Below are 18,103 nucleotides of genomic sequence, written 5' to 3' on the forward strand. Positions count from 1 at the left end.
ACATCTCCCAGGTGTGTCTCCTCTCTGCGCCCTTCCTTTCCTCAGTGCAGGTCACTTCACTACCCTGTTCAACTCTCTCCCATGTCTTCGCATCCCGCTTAATCCACACTCTTTACCACGGCAAACTTCACCAAGGCCTGTTATGGTGCAGCTACGCCTACTTGTCCAATCACATCTTTCGATCTTTATCTCTCTTCATCTCACCACACTGGCTGTTCTGCTGGTCCTAGAACAGGCCAGCCTCATTCCTACCTAAGGATCTTTCACTCGCCATTTCCCCCTCCAGGTATACTCACCCTGAGCTCTTCGCATGAGACTCCCTCCCTCGCATCACCGTTTAAATGTCACCTCCTCAAAGAAGTCTTCCCTGACTACTTGTGTGAACTAGCACAAGTTCTAGTGCTTATCTCCCCATCATCTTATCGTATTTTAATTTTCTTTATAGCAATTATAATTACTTGAAATTATATCATTTTCTTTTTTCTCTCTTCCTTTAGTTTTGGGTGCCTCGAGGAGAGGGGCTTCAATCATCTTATTCACCAATAAAACCCAAGCATCTAGCACAGAGGCTGGTATTGAACGGGTGCTCAGTGTTGAATAAATGGATAGACAGAACACCATCTACTCAATCCTACCTCTCCTCTCCTTATGTGCTTGTGCGCGCGCGCGCACACACACACACACACACACACACACACACACACACGGAGGGAAATACTCATGAGGCTCTGCATTTCTTACAGAACCTGCCTGTGACCTGCCCCAACTTGTACAGTTGTCATTGTGGGAAGCACATCTCAGAAGCTCCCCTCAAAGGTGTTTTTTGGAGGCTAAGGTCTTAAAGGATCGGGTATGCCATGTGGGAATACACTTTAATGGAACAGGGAGTTTTGGGGCCTGGCCTTGGACAAGCTGGATTTAAAGTCAAACACTGTAACAGAAAGCCATTTTGTTTATGCTACGGGGCCATAGTGGGGTCAGGAAGGGCAGGGAATAAAGAAGCCTGTGGGCCTCCGTTGGAGGTGCTGCTCAACTCTTCCCATTTTGTTCCTTCTCTGGGAGCAGCTCTTCTGGGTCTCTTGAGGAAGGCTCATTCAGGGCAGCTCCGGTTCCAGTGTCCTGTGGTGGGCAATGGCAGGACTGGGTCAGTGCAGGGAGAGGCGTTAGCTACTTTAGGCAATTAAACCCGTGCCCTCCTTACACAAGTGGCATGGCCAGCAAGCTTCTGTGGGGTCAGCCCCTTGCCACGATGTTGCAGCCGCCGAATTTTGGGCGGGGGGCAGCCAAGCTCTTCGTCTGACGCTGAAGTTGCATGTCTCTTGGGAGCCCGCCTGGGGACTGGCTTCTCTGCTTTCACCTTTGCCGGGGTGGCCATAGGTGCATCCCCATAAGACCGGCAGCCACCAACCAGGCAGTACGTCTCCCCATGCCAGGTCACCTGGGTTTCACCACGCCCTTGGTAGGGGAGGTGACAGTAGCCCGGTGTAGGAGAAGGGGAACCCGCTGCTGCTCCTGCAAAGAAAACCAGAACTGATCAGTCCCTCCTCCTGTCCACAGTGTCCTACCAGGACCTTCCCTCTGTCGTGTCTGGGAATGGGGAACAGATTTCCTGGTCTCCTGCTGAAGCCATTTGATCTACTTGGCACCTAAAACCCAGCCTTGGCCCGTCACCTCTATGAATCCCCTAGTGAAGCGAAGTTGGCTACAAAAGCAATTCTGTGGAGCGTGTGGCAGCAGGAGACCAGGAAATCTGTTCCCTATTCCCAGAATAAAACACAACCTGAAAATGATTGCGATCAGGATCCCCCCCCACCCCCTCATCTCTCCCTTCCACAACAGAGGAAACATTTGTTAAAGTTGGTCACTTGTGGGCGGCTTTAATGGAAATACCTTTCAAGTTTTGGAAAAAATAATCTAACAAAAATCAGTTAAGAACTCCTCTCCCCTTGAGCCCCATTTCTATTGCCTTCAACCACGCTGAACTCTAGCCCTCTGATACTTTCATGTACATTTGAAAAAGGCCAACTGCCAAAGCAGAGTGACCAGGAGGCTCAGGCCGGAATGTGGGTACCTAGTCTAGGCTCACATCAGCACCATCTCCTGGGACGTCTTTTCCTCAGCCGTTAGGTCTCAGTGTCCCTTTATCACTCCCCTTGGCTCTTCTGCTCTTCCCATCGATGTGACACCCTTTTCCCCGCTACTCAGCGGCTCAGTCTGGGATGTGTCTGATGGGACCCATGTGGACAGTATGATGAAGGTGCCCAGGTTTGAAGGTGAGGTTATCCGACCACCGTAAAAGGAGACGTGGGCTCAGCGGCAGCCCAGGTGAAAAACATCATCCACACTGTACAGAGATGTTACTAAAAGACAATTTTAGCTCTACTCAGAGGGGGAGGAAATGAGGAACAGCTCTTCCTCAGACTGCTGCGTTTCCACAAAAATGCACATGACTTTTGCTAAGAGGCCAATCGGGAAAGAGTTCAGAAGGAAGTATTTGTAGCCCGAAGGTGGGGGGAAGGCTACATTTATAAAGATTAGGAACTTCCTGAACGCTTGCCCAGGGATGACACTTCACTTGCCCTCAGCAGTGAGCAGGAGCACTGGTATTAGTTAACAGCCGGGGAGGTTCCGAGGTGTTGCGGGCAGGCCCGAAAGGAACATGTGGCAGGCAGGTGAGGCTGTGTGCCCACCAATGACTCTTGTACAGGTGTCCCGCCTAGGCCTACCTGCTGCGCAGCCCTCCCAGGGCACAGAGGATAAGCCACACCGCATATGGTTGATCCAGCCAGACATTCTCAGGCAGCCAGACCGCTATCTGGTCACCAACTGGTAGGAGTGCTTCTCCAGGAACACTGTTTGCGTACTCCTGCTGCCACGGCAACAGTGCGGCCTATCAGGTCATCGATATCCGGTGAGGTCACGTACGGAATGTTGGGACTTGAGGGGCAGGCTTCAGGCTCTCTTGTGGAAGACAGCAGGGTGGAGGCAGAGGGGCACCCTACCTGACCCTCACATCTGGCCCTCCCTATCCATGCCCTAGTCATGTAGCCACTTCCTGTGGAATGTACCTGTGGGCTGGCACGGGAGGGCAAGAGACCCACATTCTGAGATTGGATCGAAAGGCAAGATCAACCTAACAGACAGCCAGGGTGTTTGGCCCTGACCCTAAGGATTCCACCGTTGGAAAGGCAGAGCTTTGTGTGGGCTAGGGAATCAGGGAAGGCTCCTTGGTAGTGGGCCTGAAGGGCAAGGGGGGGCCTGAAGGGCAAGGGGACTTGGGACCTATGGAGAGGAGAGGGAAGGCACTGCAGGTGGGAAAAACAAAAGCAAAGACAAGTTCTTCTTCACCTTGCCCTGCCCCAAATGTTAATCAGAGAACCTTTGTGATTTTACGAGTAATAGTTAAAAAAACCAAGAGTTTAAGAGGCCTAGATTACACCTTGAATTTAATGACTGACTAAAATATCCTGCATTTGTAGATTTTTCATGGTGGGCAGGTCCTTAAAAGTCACCTGAGCCAAACTCCTTATCTCACTGGTGGCAAAACTGGGACCCAGAGAAAGGGGAAGCCCCAGTCCCAGGGTCAGAGGGCTGATGTGGGGCCGAGCCGGGCTGGGGCCCACAGTTCTTCCATCCCTGACGTGGCTTCTGCTTGATTGGACAATGGAGAGCTTGTCAGAAGATGCCCTATACTTTTCTGTGGTGCCAGGCTGCCTCTTTTTGCTGATTGAAAATGAAATAACACAAGTGGTATTTTGTGTATCAGGAGAGCTGACACTGCACATTCCTACCACAAACCCTGAGTCATCCAGGCCGGTGCTAGTACTGCATCACCCAGGTGTTTAATTTCTCTTCTGTCGCGGGTCATTTATTGCAGTTCTTTGTTTTCTCCAGAAGTCTACCCTCTGAATGAATAAGGATTCGGTGTAGCTCTCTTTCACTTGGTCTCACAGGACCGTAAAGAATTACCCAACAACACATTTCTTTCTGTCCTTTTCCTCCCCTTCCAAGATAGAGGTGCCTGAAACAATAGGAGCTGTTAAGGTGTAATTTTCTTTTTGGTGGTGGTTGTAATTGAAAGCCGACAGATAATAGTAAAAAGTGAAATGATACTGTCATCTATCCACAGTTTACATATTCAAAAGAAGAGAAGAGAGCAAGAACCAGCCTCAACTTTTGATGCCTCCAGGGAGGCTTTACTCATTAATCGTGAAAGTTACCATTGAACACTGTTCCTGTGAGTAACTGGGGGAAAATCCCAGGACAAAATACCTTTGAAACCGAAATCAGTCAGAGGGAGAAATTAAGTGGGACAAGCCCACTTTATTGCTTTCAAGCAGTCATCCATTTCTGCTCTCCCGTGTGTCTGGTGACCTGGCTGCAGAAGGGACCCCCCGCCCCAACCTCTCTGGTCCAGATAGGCCCTCGCTTGCCCTTGTAATTACATATCGACATGGAGATAGACTACTTCTCTCCACCCCTTGGAAACACCGATTGATATGGAGATGCACTAAGGCCAGGCAAGAGATTCTGCAAATATTGCAATTTTACCCACAGTCTGTTTTAATCCTATTAAGTCTAATTAATAAGAATTGGAAGGCAAGATTTACCCTTTAAATGAAATGCTGACTTTCTTTCGAATGATACCATTGTGGAAACTTAGATTTCTAATAAAAACCGTATTTGGTAGTAGGGAATATAACATATATTTAAAAATTGTAATTGTCTTCCAGAAGTTCTTACTGAATGATACAAAGTTGTGATTAAATAAGTTGTAATCTAGTATCAGCTGTTTACTCGAAGAATTTTTTGAACCTGAGATTTTTATAATTAAAAGTGACAAAATGTTGCCAAATTGGCATCTTTGGAAAAAAGCTAAAATAGCATTTTACAATGATATAAGTCAGTAGAGTTTGTAGAATACTCTGTGTATTATCGTGGGGAAAATCGAAGTTCCTATGTCCAGGATCCTCACCTTAACCTGAACTACTTAATGATGTAGCTGGCCTACTGCTAGGCTACTGCTTCCACACCCACAGGCTATAAGGTATTATTGACTGAGTCACTGTATAAAGGGCTCGGCCCAGTGCTCTGGGTGGAGGCAGAGACGGAGGAGGATGACAGACCTGCCAGTATGTTGGATGCAGACTTAATTCTAGTGCTCCACCTATCTCCTACCTCTCTCGGGCAGAACAAGCCAGGTAATAAACCCTTTTACCCCAAGAATGTTCCATTGTCATTCCTTGGTCTCAACGGAATCCATGGTGAACTTGCCCCAGGGCTGAAACCCATTGGCAAGACAGTTATCAACCCCTTGAGGTTGGTAGGGATTATCATCTTTGTATGGATGAGGAAATGGAGAGGAGAGACTTGGATTTTAACCTCAGGGTAAATCTACTCACCTTCAGCTAGTAAAAGTGAACATTCTAGATTTGAACCAGGTATGTGGCTTCAAAGTTCAGTCTTCTCCCGTTTAGCCATTCTGTTTAAAAATTAAAAAAAAAAAAAAATTATTTTACTCTCGCCTCAAAACTTGTAAAATAGAAAAAGGTATAACATTTTTATGTGCTCATTTTGAAGAAAAAAGGTATAAATAGCACCAGTTATTTCCTCGGGTGAATATAAAATTCTTCCCTTTGGCAGCATCCAAACAGATACAGCAGTGATTTTGTTGGTCACGTAAGTTCTTTCTTTGTTATTCACTGTTCAGACACCCGTGCCCTCCTGTGTTCACGTTTTCATCCGTCTTTTGTATCAGCCAGACGGATCTGAAACGTGTCAACTCTGAGCAATTTCATCGACAAAAGTTCTGAGACAGGAAATATGAATTAATTATTAGTTACTTTTGTTCTAAAGCATAAAGATCTCCAACTTGGTTCTGCCTCTTTAAGTACCGAAATGGCGATTATATATGAATAAGACCCTTCGTTTGCCAAATTCTAGATGCTATGTAGCCAAGTTCATATGTGTATAAAAATATATTGTGAAGTTGGTATATATCATGTGCCCTTCAGTTTTGGGCAGTATAGATGTTGGTGTCGCACCCAACAGATTGCAATTGTAGGGTGTGTGGTTTTTGTTTTTGAAGATGAAGGGTCGTTCTCGGTTTTTCTTTTGCGGTCTGCACTGTAATGATGGTCTACTACCTGACTGGCCTGATTTTAATCATGTGGTGCCTGGTTCTCGGTGCAGTTTCATCTTTGCTTTTTCACAAGCTTGCCATATTGCACACTTGTTTGCTGCATTGAATTTCTTTTAGTGACTGTGAAAAACACGTTAGTATTTTAACGTAGTCTCCAGGTTTCAGGTTATACCTCAAAACACAGAGGAAAAAAATCCCTTTCTGAGGAGGTCTTTTAAAAACCATTATGGTAGCATGGGAATATTCATTATTTATACATCATGTATTTTTCCCTAAGTGTTGTACAAAGAAGTGACAGTTGAGCTGAGCATATGTTAATCAAATGCCTACATTTTCCTGTGTCACTGACAGTTTCATTGGCTGTATAGTCGTGAAATGCAAATACCGTCCGTTCTGTACAAAGCTAGTATTAACCTGAATAGTTATTTAAACAGTATTGAAATCTTTTAACTACTGAGAGGCCAGACATTTAAGATGTTGAATCTATTGTTCCGTTTGAAGGATAGTGCTGTTGTTGAGGGCACGGCGATCTGAGATGCTAGTGTATGTTGCATCTACACATTCTGTCTAAGGCTGTGTCTGTCTGTCTCAGGCTAAAATGGCAGAATCTGCCTGCTGCTGTATACCATCTTTTAACTACCATTTATTTTAGCATCATGGCACCTGCAAATTCCTGCTGCTCAGTTAAGGGACCAGCTTCACACGTAACTGGTGTTACAATCTGCGGCCACAGCACTGCATCACCATGCAGCAAATGCATTTTCCACGTTAACCAGACATGACAGCTGAAGTGATCATTAACCATGCAAGACGTCGGAAGTCATCAAAAATTCACATCAGAGTAATTGTAGTGGCTCAGGTTGGGGGAAAAAGTATCAGAGCATTCCTTGCCTGCACGTTGCCTCTCCCCCTCTCAAATCTTAACTTGGTACAAGTCCGTTAACAATAAAATACCCTTCTGTAACCTATCAGCTGTTACTTTCATCAGTTTGTGCTTTCAAACTGATGGCTGACTTCTCTGGGTTTTCCTAGAGCAGCCGGTGTGATGATGCTGTGCCCTAGGGGCTGCACGCACCCTTTTTAAGGGGATCCTGCCATCTCATTGTGTAATTGGACTCTTTAGTGCTTCGCTCATATCCACATTTGCAGGATGTTCCCTTTTGCATTTTCTTCTTTCTTTCTCCTCTTTCTCTCCCCTCCCTCCCTGATCCTTCCCACCTCTCCATTCTGGCTTTTGGAGTGGGAAAACTTGAGCCCTGGTTCCAACAGAGCTCATCCCACATAGAAGGTATGGAAGATCTGCAGTGACCAGCAGCTTCAACGGGTCTGTAACTCCTTAAATTTGAGAGCTGCAGGTAGGATTTCCTGTGTTTTGTAATGAAATCAAGTTAAATGCACCTTAAAAAATAGAGTGACTGCATGTTGTTGAAGTACGTCTGAAAGACAAGGTCTTGGTTTCTTAAAAAATTTGGTATCAGTTCAGAAGCTTTTAACTCAGTGATAGAAAAAGTACACAATTCTCCTGAGAATTGTTCAGATTTGTGCCTTGTCATTCTAATATTTTTCTTTAAAAAAATGTGCTGGGTGGGACAGAGAGGTATTTGCTTAAAGGTTTAAATAGTTGTTTAGGATTTTTGCAGGCTTCATGTTTAAGTAGTAAGTAGTGTGGACTTCGGGATTTTTTAGAAAGATGCATGTGAAGTGCAGAATTCTTAATGAGGAGAAATGTTAAAACTTTTTTTTTCTTTTCTGAAACTAGATACTTCTTTGGGATTGTAGGTGATTGTGTGTGTGTGTGTGTGTGTGTGTGTGTGTGTGTGTGTGTGTGCGTGTGTGTGTGTGTGTGTGTGTGTGTAAGATGCCTTGTCAAGGAATTCAGTCATTTATATTTTGTTCTAGGGAAAAAGTGCTGTTTCAGAGGTATTTGGAATTATCTGACAGGACATGCTTTAGCGTAAGGCTTTAAATGCAAAGAATTAAATAGTAACACCAGAGATGTGGATTCTTAAGTATTATCAAATGTAGGGAATTTAAATTAAGATGGTTAAATTCATCGTCAAAAGAGTATGATATGATTCCTTTAAGTATATTTCAAATTTTTGGTGCAGAGAATGTGAATTGTGTAAGTGAAGTGAAAACTTCCTAAGTCATTATCTAGAGGGTAGTATGATCACAAAATGTTGCCTGTAACACTTTTAATACTTTGATTAATATCAGAGAAAAAATGCTTTCGATTGAGAGTTAAAAAGCACCTTGCTTGTTGTCTTCTCTTAAAAACAACAACAAAAGACCATGATCTTTGGCTTTTTATCCCAAGGAATGTATTTGTATCATGGGACCTGTAGGGTCTGGACTTCTCTCCTAAGCATGGGTTTGGAAATTGCTCACCTAGTTGAAAGATTTAGCTCCCTTCAGAGGTGTGGGACTTTCGGTACTATTAACAATGGGAAGACTTAAGGAGCTGTCAAGTGGGGAATGGAGGAGAGCTGCTCAGGGAAGGGAAAGGAACTGTGAGAATTCCCTGTCTCTGCATTGGAAGTCTGGATTTATCCATGACTGAGACTCCTGTAAAACTCTGACCCAGTGCAGCGTTGCAAAGAATTGATTTCCGAGATGAGACAATAAGCTGTGGTTTGCATTCTGTAAAGATGGAGGAGACCTCTAACACTGACCCTGTGTGGGAGATGACTCAGTTATCCGTGCCTTGATACAGTTGCAAATTATTTTGCTTTGTCTGAAGTGGATGGATGCCAGCGCCTTCGTCAGAGCTCCTTAATTTAATGTATGGAAATGTCTCAGCCACCATTTTTAACAATTAGCTGTATCATGGTTGAGGTGAGCTGGGTTCTGAAGGCAGCTGCAGGGCCATTTCATTTACACTAGGTTCTGTGGCATGAGAACTTTGTTACTATAAAACTCAGTGAATTTGCACACTGTATAGAAGAGTTCTCTAGGAAGGTGGAAAAAATATTCCCAGAAAGAAAATGGAATCCTTTTGTCTACAGTAAGTATTTCTCGTAAAGCGGTGAGAGGTTGAAAATTTGTCTGTGGTTGAATGGGCAAAATAGACTTGAAAAGGAATGCTGCAAATATTAAAGGTGTAACAGAGGTTCGAGATGTATGTTTTTATGAATGTGTTCAAAACCAAGTAAGATATACATATATTAGAAATCTAGGTTTTATGAATGATTTTGACACATGCTTTAATTAATTATTCATTGGTAATTTAAGTTGAGAGGTGTGAATGTATGACTAAAGATGGAAATGACACGTGAGAAAAAAATCTAAATACGGTCCATTTAAAAGAGTTGTGGTTTCTTTTTACTGTCTTTCAGTTTGTTTTCCATTCTTGAAGAAAATTGCTGGATTTTAGTTTCGTTTTTTTTTTTTAAGATTGAAAACATTTCCATTTTAATGATCTATGATAATAGCTGATGAAAGTGTGTAAGAAAAAATGTTTCGACAAAACAAGATTTTGTCCTAAAAGGTCAGTAGATTGAGGCTTTCATTCTCATTAATGGGGATAATTCACAGTGCCGTCTGTTTAATTAATAGTTGTGACTTCAGAGCTACTTGTGGAAAACTCTTGTTCGTCATTGTACGCATAGAAATCTTGATTTGTGAAATTAATTGGATCTGACTCCGTTTATTCCTTTGTTTCTTTATGCGATTACTAAGAGGGAACAAGTGGTGGATTTTAACTTTGATTTGTATATTTATCTTTTTAAAGGCACTTAATCCTGGAGAATTTATACTAAGAGTATTTTACAATAAGCTGTACCATGAAGACTTTGCTCAAAATGCTTTAGTTTGGGGAGTTGAATCTTCCCAGAACTGGGTATCTGCGGATCCTTTGAACTTGGTATCACGTTTATAAAGCCAGCTGTTCTTCCAGGTCTTGCTGCACTAGCTGTTGTTCATCCTGTTCACTGAATGCAACTTTCTTTAATCAATAGATGTTTTTGAAACTAGGGGAGGGGAAGATTTTCACATCAGGCTTTTCGTTGAAACAGGAAGGCTCAGTTGTCCTAAGCCCTGTTTAGAACCCTACAAAGATTCCGTAAATCTTGCATAAATCTTATGCTTGCAGTATTGGTGCGTAGATCTCAATATAATTTTATTTTAATCCTGGGAGGGGAATTAAATGTATTAAACAGGTCAGCTATATGGTAGCCTGCAAAGGGATTCTTTTCCCTTGATTTTTATAAGGCTTACACTTTGAAATAAACGGGTTTTATTTAGAAAGAAAGGAGTTTAGCAGCCAATTAGAGCTCCATCTTAACTGTAGCTTTGCTTGCATGACATATTTGATTGAATAGCATGAAGGGGGGTCCCAAAGCCTTTGAAATTTTTCAAGTAAAATTTGGTTAAGGATTCTGGTCTTATTTTCTTTCTCTGGCTTTATGTAGGCTGGTACTGAGTTGTCTGGGGAGATAAGAGAGGCCCAGTTGGTTTTCATTTTCTGCTTTAGCCATGGTGTACTCAAGTTTGGCTACTGGGCAGAGGCTCTCCTTTCTGGTACTTGCAGGGGATGATCCCCAAATCTCTTCAGTCGGAAGCTCTTCAAGTTGTTCATGAAATTTTAGCCTCACTGGTAGTATAGAGTTAGGAGCTGGTTCTTTTTGCTACAAAGAAAAAATGTATTCATATGAAACCTTTGAATGCTCTGACAGTGCTATAATGTAGATGAGCGAGCATGTCGGGCCGCCCGCTAGGAAACCTTCCATGGCCCTGAGATGGCAGTGAGCAAGGAGTAAAATGGCGTCCCCAGGAACGCTGTGATAAGAAGTGGACCACACGGGTCATTTTCCTTCAATCAAGTTTGAAGGCTTTAGGAGTAGTGCCTTGCCAATTTACAGTTAATTTTTATTTTGTAGGAAGATCGAAATTTTGAGTTTTCCCTGAAGTAAAGACTTAATTAGCACTTATTTCTAAATGGCTTCTGATTGTTGCTTTTAAGAAATTGGTGGCAAAACTGGATAAAAATAAAGTTTTAAGAAGATATTCTATGGGACACTTCTGAAATTCCTTATTTGGTGCTTTCTTCTTCTTTTTTGTTTTTTTTTTTCTTTTGGTATCATTAATCTACAATTGCATAAGGAACATTATGTTTACTAGGCTCCCCCCTTCGCCAAGTCCCCCCCACAACCCCCATTACAGTCACTGTCCATCAGTGTAGTAAGATGCTGTAGAATCACTACTTGTCTTCTCTGTGTTGCACAGCCCTCCCCGTGCCTCCCCCCACATTATACGTGCTAAGCATAATGCCCCCTTTCTTTTTCTCCCCTCTTATGCCTCCCTTCCCACCCATGCTCCCCAGTCCCTTTCCCTTTGGTAACTATTAGTCTATTCTTGCGTTCTGTGATTCTGCTGCTGTTTTGAACCTTCAGTTTTTTTCTTTGTTCTTATACTCCACATATGAGTGAAATTATTTGGTACTTGTCTTTCTCGGCCTGGCTCCATCCATGTTGTTGCAAATGATAGTATTTGTTTTGTTCTTACGGCTGAATAATATTCCATTGTGTATATGTACCGCATCTTCTTTATCCATTCATGTACTGATGGACACCTAGGTTGCTTCCATTTCTTGTCTGTTGTAAAGAGTGCTGCGATAAACATGGACGTGCGTCTGTCTTTTTCAAACTGGCCTGCTGCATTCTTAGGGTAAATTTGTAGAAGTGGAATTCCTGGGTCAAATGGTATTTCTATTTTGAGCTTTTTGAGGTACCTCCATACTGCTTTCCACAATGTTTGAACTAATTTACATTCCCACCAGCAGTGTAGGAGGGTTCCCCTTTCTCCACAACCTTGCCAACATTTGTTGTTGTTTGTCTTTTGGATGATGGCGATCCTTACTGGTGTGCGGTGATATCTCATTGTGGTTTTAGTTTGCATTTCTCTGATGACCAGCGATGTGGAGCATCTTTTCGTGTGTCTGTTGGCCATCTGAATTTCTTCTTTGGAGAACTGTCTGTTCAGCTCCTCTGCCCATTTCTTAATTGAATTATTTGCTTTTAGTTTGTTGAGGTGCGTGAGCTCTTTATATATTTTGGATGTCAACTGTTTATCAGATCTGTCATGTATGCATATATGCTCCCATACTGTAGGATGCCTTTTAGTTCTATTGATGGTGTCCTTTGTTGTACCGAAGCTTTTCAGCTTGATATAGTCCCACTTGTTCATTTGTTCTTCTTCTTTCTAAATGTAGAAAATGACTCTTTCCAGATAGATTTTCAGAACACAGGACAGTATGCTTCTTTTATGGCAAGATGAAACTAGCATTCCTATGACAACAGTGTATCATTTGTCTTTGATTCTGGCTTTTATTCAAGCTGTTTGCAGGCTTTGTTGTTTATATATAAATATTTCATATATAAAATACTCGTCAGGTGCCTTCAGTAACAAAGTTTATTGAATTTCTTTTGTGGTTCAGGGTATGGCTTATGTGGAAATGAACTATAGGCATAGCGGGTAGTGACAGTGCTAATTTCTTACCTGTTCCCACCTCTCATGGAGTTGGAATTTCTGGAGCTGGTCTTAGAGTTTCTGTCATGCCATTAGCACATCGTACAATTAAGTAAAGCAAGTTGTCAAACAACTTTCTCAAGGTCATACATCTGAAGAGCAGTTGACTTGACCTGAAATCCAGGCCCTGACTCCTAATCTGAGCTGTGCTGTGCCTCTGTCTGTATTTGATTCCATCTCTTTCTCTTTGTGGGCTTGCCGGTGACTGATGGATCTAATGGACTGAACTTCCAGTGAAGTATTGTCATCGCTCTACTCTCCTAAGTCACAGAGATGTACTTTTTCGGTCTTGCCGGGAATGACTGAGCTATGCTTGGACCTGTGTTGTAGATGACATGAATTTATAAACTTATCATATATATAGGCACACATTTAAAAATAAAATATATTCTGCAGGTGGAGTTTGAGGCTCCATTGTGTGGACTAGGTATGACAGGTGAAGGACTCATCTATTGGGATGGGTATGGGCATTGCATGCATCTGCCCTGCGCTGGGATGGGGCTGGGCATTGTGGTGTGACCACCTAGAAGATCACTCCTTCAGCGCTAGATTTGAGGGGACCCACAGTGCAGGGTTGCCCCTTGGACAGCAGTATGATGGACTGGGTGAAAGGGCTTAGCTCCCTGTCAATTTCGGGCAATTTGTATTTAAAAAGTGGTCTTGCTCTCTCCCCTTCTGTTGCTTACATTTGCCGTCCCCGCAGAGCAACATTTCATGATTCCTGTACCTGTGGTGAGAATGGTGAGCGGTGCATCCTGCAGTATTCATTCCTTCAGCTCTGACAGGGTGAAGTCACAATGTTTCCAAACTCAGTGAAGGTTTTAGAGAGGCTGTGAAATCCCAAGTACTGTTAGCAGAGGGGGTACGGCGGACAAATTCCATGTGGCACAATGGCGAGTTATAAAAGAGAAGTCTCTTGTTTGTTGTAGTGGTCTCCAGACCAATTTTTGAAAAAGAATTTGTGAATAAGAAGACCTGCAGCCAAACCAAATCTCCCTTCTCTGTGACAGCCACGATGACCAGGGCTCCTGCAATCCCATCAGCATAAGCAGTGCTGCATAGCGGGAGGAGCTGGCATTTTCAACTGCAGTGTGAGTGACTGACCCCGGGTACCAGCAGGGAATTAATTCGGCACGTGCTTCCCGAGCATTGTCTTGACTCGCAGCACTCCTTGTGCTTGCTAAGGAGACCTCTGAGGCTTAATCCTGAGTGCTGTAGAAACCAATCTCGCAAAAAGCCGCTTAGCTCCCGCCTAACTGGTTCAGACATGTACCCTCTGCTGTCTATCCTCATAGCCCCCAAACTGTGCTTTTTCTCCTCTTTCCACAGAGGAAAGACGCTAGACCTGACAAAGCATGGGAAGCTGGCCCAGGATACCTCCTACCTTAGTGTGGAAGCCTGTCCTTGCATGGGTCCTATGGAAAGGCCTGGCACATGGTTTCTGCAGCTACACCCGCCTTATCTTGTGGCTCCTGTGGTTCTACCTTTTACAGAAAACTCAAGGGCTAAGTTGCTGTCCTTGTCGGACATGCTCCACGCCATTTCCGACTTGAGGCCTTCACTTGATGAGGCCAGGAGGAAGGGCAAACCAATACACATGCTAGAAGTGGGTATACTTCCTGCTGTCTGCAGCTGCAGGGGTCTCTAGGCGGCCCCACTGCAGAGTGTGAGTCCCCAGGGCTGTGTCCCTTCCCTGGGTAGCTCAGTAAGGCCAAACTCAGACCCGGCTCCCTCTCCTCCCCGACTGCTGGTCAGCAGCCCCTGCACCCACTCCTGAAGTCGAGTGGAAAAGGGGAGGAGAAACTCTTCTATCTTCTGGTCTCCAGGACAAAAACTTTTGTCTGTTCCACTCTTGATAGCAACCAGCCCCTGGCCCCCCGCCACAACCCCCAGCAAGTGAGAGTGCAAAGAGTGGGAAGAAGTAAGCAGAGAGAAGTCCGGGCAAGTACACAGTGGCCGCTGACAGAGAAATGAGAAGGGAGAATTTAGCTTTTGAGGTGTCTTAGCTTGTCTCCAGGGGCCCGATGTCTAACACCCCAGGACCAGGGGGAAACTCTAGCTCAGCAGAAATAGGCTGTGTCGAGCCAGAGAAGGGAGGCACTGTCTCAGCAGATTATCAGCCAGGCAGCACAGTTTTCTTTAACATTCAACTTCACACCTTAAACAGGTTGGCACTGCTGGTCATGGGCTTGAGGTGTTCTACAAAGTCGACCACAGAAACCTAGACACACCCAGACCCTTATAAACTCAGGGGCCTGTGAATACTCACCCAGTGGGCAAGGAGGTTTGAACAAACAGGGTGACTTGCCCTCACCCGAGATAATCTTTCTTACCCTTTCCCAGGCAGGGGGAAACAGGCACACACTACCAAAGCCTCGTCCTCTAGGAGACCCCAGTATCGGTGGACAGAGCTGGACAGAGGGACAACTGGGGGCAGAAGCTATAACCAGAGTTATCCAGGTGCTTGCAGTGGGCAGAAGTGGAAACAGGGTGGAGGCAGGGAAGCCCAGGCAGGGCCTGGCTCCAATGCTGGCCTGAATGTCACGGTGATGCTTCCTACCCTCTGCCTGCCCCTCCCCTTTCAGGGCATCTCCAGATCCTGTGGGTTCGAGCTCCAGACATCTCCCAGGTGTGTCTCCTCTCTGCGCCCTTCCTTTCCTCAGTGCAGGTCACTTCACTACCCTGTTCAACTCTCTCCCATGTCTTCGCATCCCCCTTAATCCACACCTCTTTACCACGGGCAAACGTCACCACGGCCTGTTATGGTGCAGCTACGCCTACTTGTCCAATCACATCTTTCGATCTTTATCTCTCTTCATCTCACCACACTGGCTGTTCTGCTGGTCCTAGAACAGGCCAGCCTCATTCCTACCTAAGGATCTTTCACTCGCCATTTCCCCCTCCAGGTATACTCACCCTGAGCTCTTCGCATGAGACTCCCTCCCTCGCATCACACCGTTTAAATGTCACCTCCTCAAAGAAGTCTTCCCTGACTACTTGTGTGAACTAGCACAAGTTCTAGTGCTTATCTCCCCATCATCTTATCGTATTTTAATTTTCTTTATAGCAATTATAATTACTTGAAATTATATCATTTTCTTTTTTCTCTCTTCCTTTAGTTTTGGGTGCCTCGAGGAGAGGGGCTTCAATCATCTTATTCACCAATAAAACCCAAGCATCTAGCACAGAGGCTGGTATTGAACGGGTGCTCAGTGTTGAATAAATGGATAGACAGAACACCATCTACTCAATCCTACCTCTCCTCTCCTTATGTGCTTGTGCGCGCCGCGCGCTGCGCACACACACACACACACACACACACACACACACGGAGGGAAATACTCATGAGGCTCTGCATTTCTTACAGAACCTGCCTGTGACCTGCCCCAACTTGTACAGTTGTCATTGTGGGAAGCACATCTCAGAAGCTCCCCTCAAAGGTGTTTTTTGGAGGCTAAGGTCTTAAAGGATCGGGTATGCCATGTGGGAATACACTTTAATGGAACAGGGAGTTTTGGGGCCTGGCCTTGGACAAGCTGGATTTAAAGTCAAACACTGTAACAAAAATCCATATTGTTTATGCTTACGGGGCCATAGTGGGGTCAGGAAGGGGCAGGGAATAAAGAAGCCTGTGGGCCTCCGTTGGAGGTGCTGCTCAACTCTTCCCATTTTGTTCCTTCTCTGGGAGCAGCTCTTCTGGGTCTCTTGAGGAAGGCTCATTCAGGGCAGCTCCGGTTCCAGTGTCCTGTGGTGGGCAATGGCAGGACTGGGTCAGTGCAGGGAGAGGCGTTAGCTACTTTAGGCAATTAAACCCGTGCCCTCCTTACACAAGTGGCATGGCCAGCAAGCTTCTGTGGGGTCAGCCCCTTGCCACGATGTTGCAGCCGCCGAATTTTGGGCGGGGGGCAGCCAAGCTCTTCGTCTGACGCTGAAGTTGCATGTCTCTTGGGAGCCCGCCCTGGGGACTGGCTTCTCTGCTTTCACCTTTGCCGGGGGTGGCCATAGGTGCATCCCCATAAGACCGGCAGCCACCAACCAGGCAGTACGTCTCCCCATGCCAGGTCACCTGGGTTTCACCACGCCCTTGGTAGGGGAGGTGACAGTAGCCCGGTGTAGGAGAAGGGGAACCCGCTGCTGCTCCTGCAAAGAAAACCAGAACTGATCAGTCCCTCCTCCTGTCCACAGTGTCCTACCAGGACCTTCCCTCTGTCGTGTCTGGGAATGGGGAACAGATTTCCTGGTCTCCTGCTGCAGCCATTTGATCTACTTGACACCTAAAACCCAGCCTTGGCCCGTCACCTCTATGAATCCCCTAGTGAAGCGAAGTTGGCTACAAAAGCAATTCTGTGGAGCGTGTGGCAGCAGGAGACCAGGAAATCTGTTCCCTATTCCCAGAATAAAACACAACCTGAAAATGATTGCGATCAGGATCCCCCCCCCCCCATCTCTCCCTTCCACAACAGAGGAAACATTTGTTAAAGTTGGTCACTTGTGGGCGGCTTTAATGGAAATACCTTTCAAGTTTTGGAAAAAATAATCTAACAAAAATCAGTTAAGAACTCCTCTCCCCTTGAGCCCCATTTCTATTGCCTTCAACCACGCTGAACTCTAGCCCTCTGATACTTTCATGTACATTTGAAAAAGGCCAACTGCCAAAGCAGAGTGACCAGGAGGCTCAGGCCGGAATGTGGGTACCTAGTCTAGGCTCACATCAGCACCATCTCCTGGGACGTCTTTTCCTCAGCCGTTAGGTCTCAGTGTCCCTTTATCACTCCCCTTGGCTCTTCTGCTCTTCCCATCGATGTGACACCCTTTTCCCCGCTACTCAGCGGCTCAGTCTGGGATGTGTCTGATGGGACCCATGTGGACAGTATGATGAAGGTGCCCAGGTTTTGAAGGTGAGGTTATCCGACCACCGTAAAAGGAGACGTGGGCTCAGCGGCAGCCCAGGTGAAAAACATCATCCACACTGTACAGAGATGTTACTAAAAGACAATTTTAGCTCTACTCAGAGGGGGAGGAAATGAGGAACAGCTCTTCCTCAGACTGCTGCGTTTCCACAAAAATGCACATGACTTTTGCTATGAGGCCAATCGGGAAAGAGTTCAGAAGGAAGTATTTGTAGTCCGAAGGTAGGGGGAAGGGCTACATTTATAAAGATTAGGAACTTCCTGAACGCTTGCCCAGGGATGACACTTCACTTGCCCTCAGCAGTTGAGCAGGAGCACTGGTATTAGTTAACAGCCGGGGAGGTTCCGAGGTGTTGCGGGCAGGCCCGAAAGGAACATGTGGCAGGCAGGTGAGGCTGTGTGCCCCACCAATGACTCTTGTACAGGTGTCCCGCCTAGGCCTACCTTGCTGCGCAGCCCTCCCAGGGCACAGAGGATAAGCCACACCCCGCATATGGTTGATCCAGCCAGACATTCTCAGGCAGCC

General features: G+C 45.3%; 1 protein-coding gene across 1 annotated transcript in view; it reads left to right on the top strand.

Moving 5' to 3' along the window:
- The window catches only part of LOC118972984 (uncharacterized), a 280,966-nt gene that overhangs the window by 192,972 nt on the left and 69,891 nt on the right, over positions 1 to 18,103 (top strand). The window lies entirely within an intron of this gene.

The sequence above is a fragment of the Manis javanica genome, chromosome 17 (assembly GCF_040802235.1).
Source record: "Manis javanica isolate MJ-LG chromosome 17, MJ_LKY, whole genome shotgun sequence".
Lineage (NCBI taxonomy): Eukaryota > Metazoa > Chordata > Mammalia > Pholidota > Manidae > Manis > Manis javanica.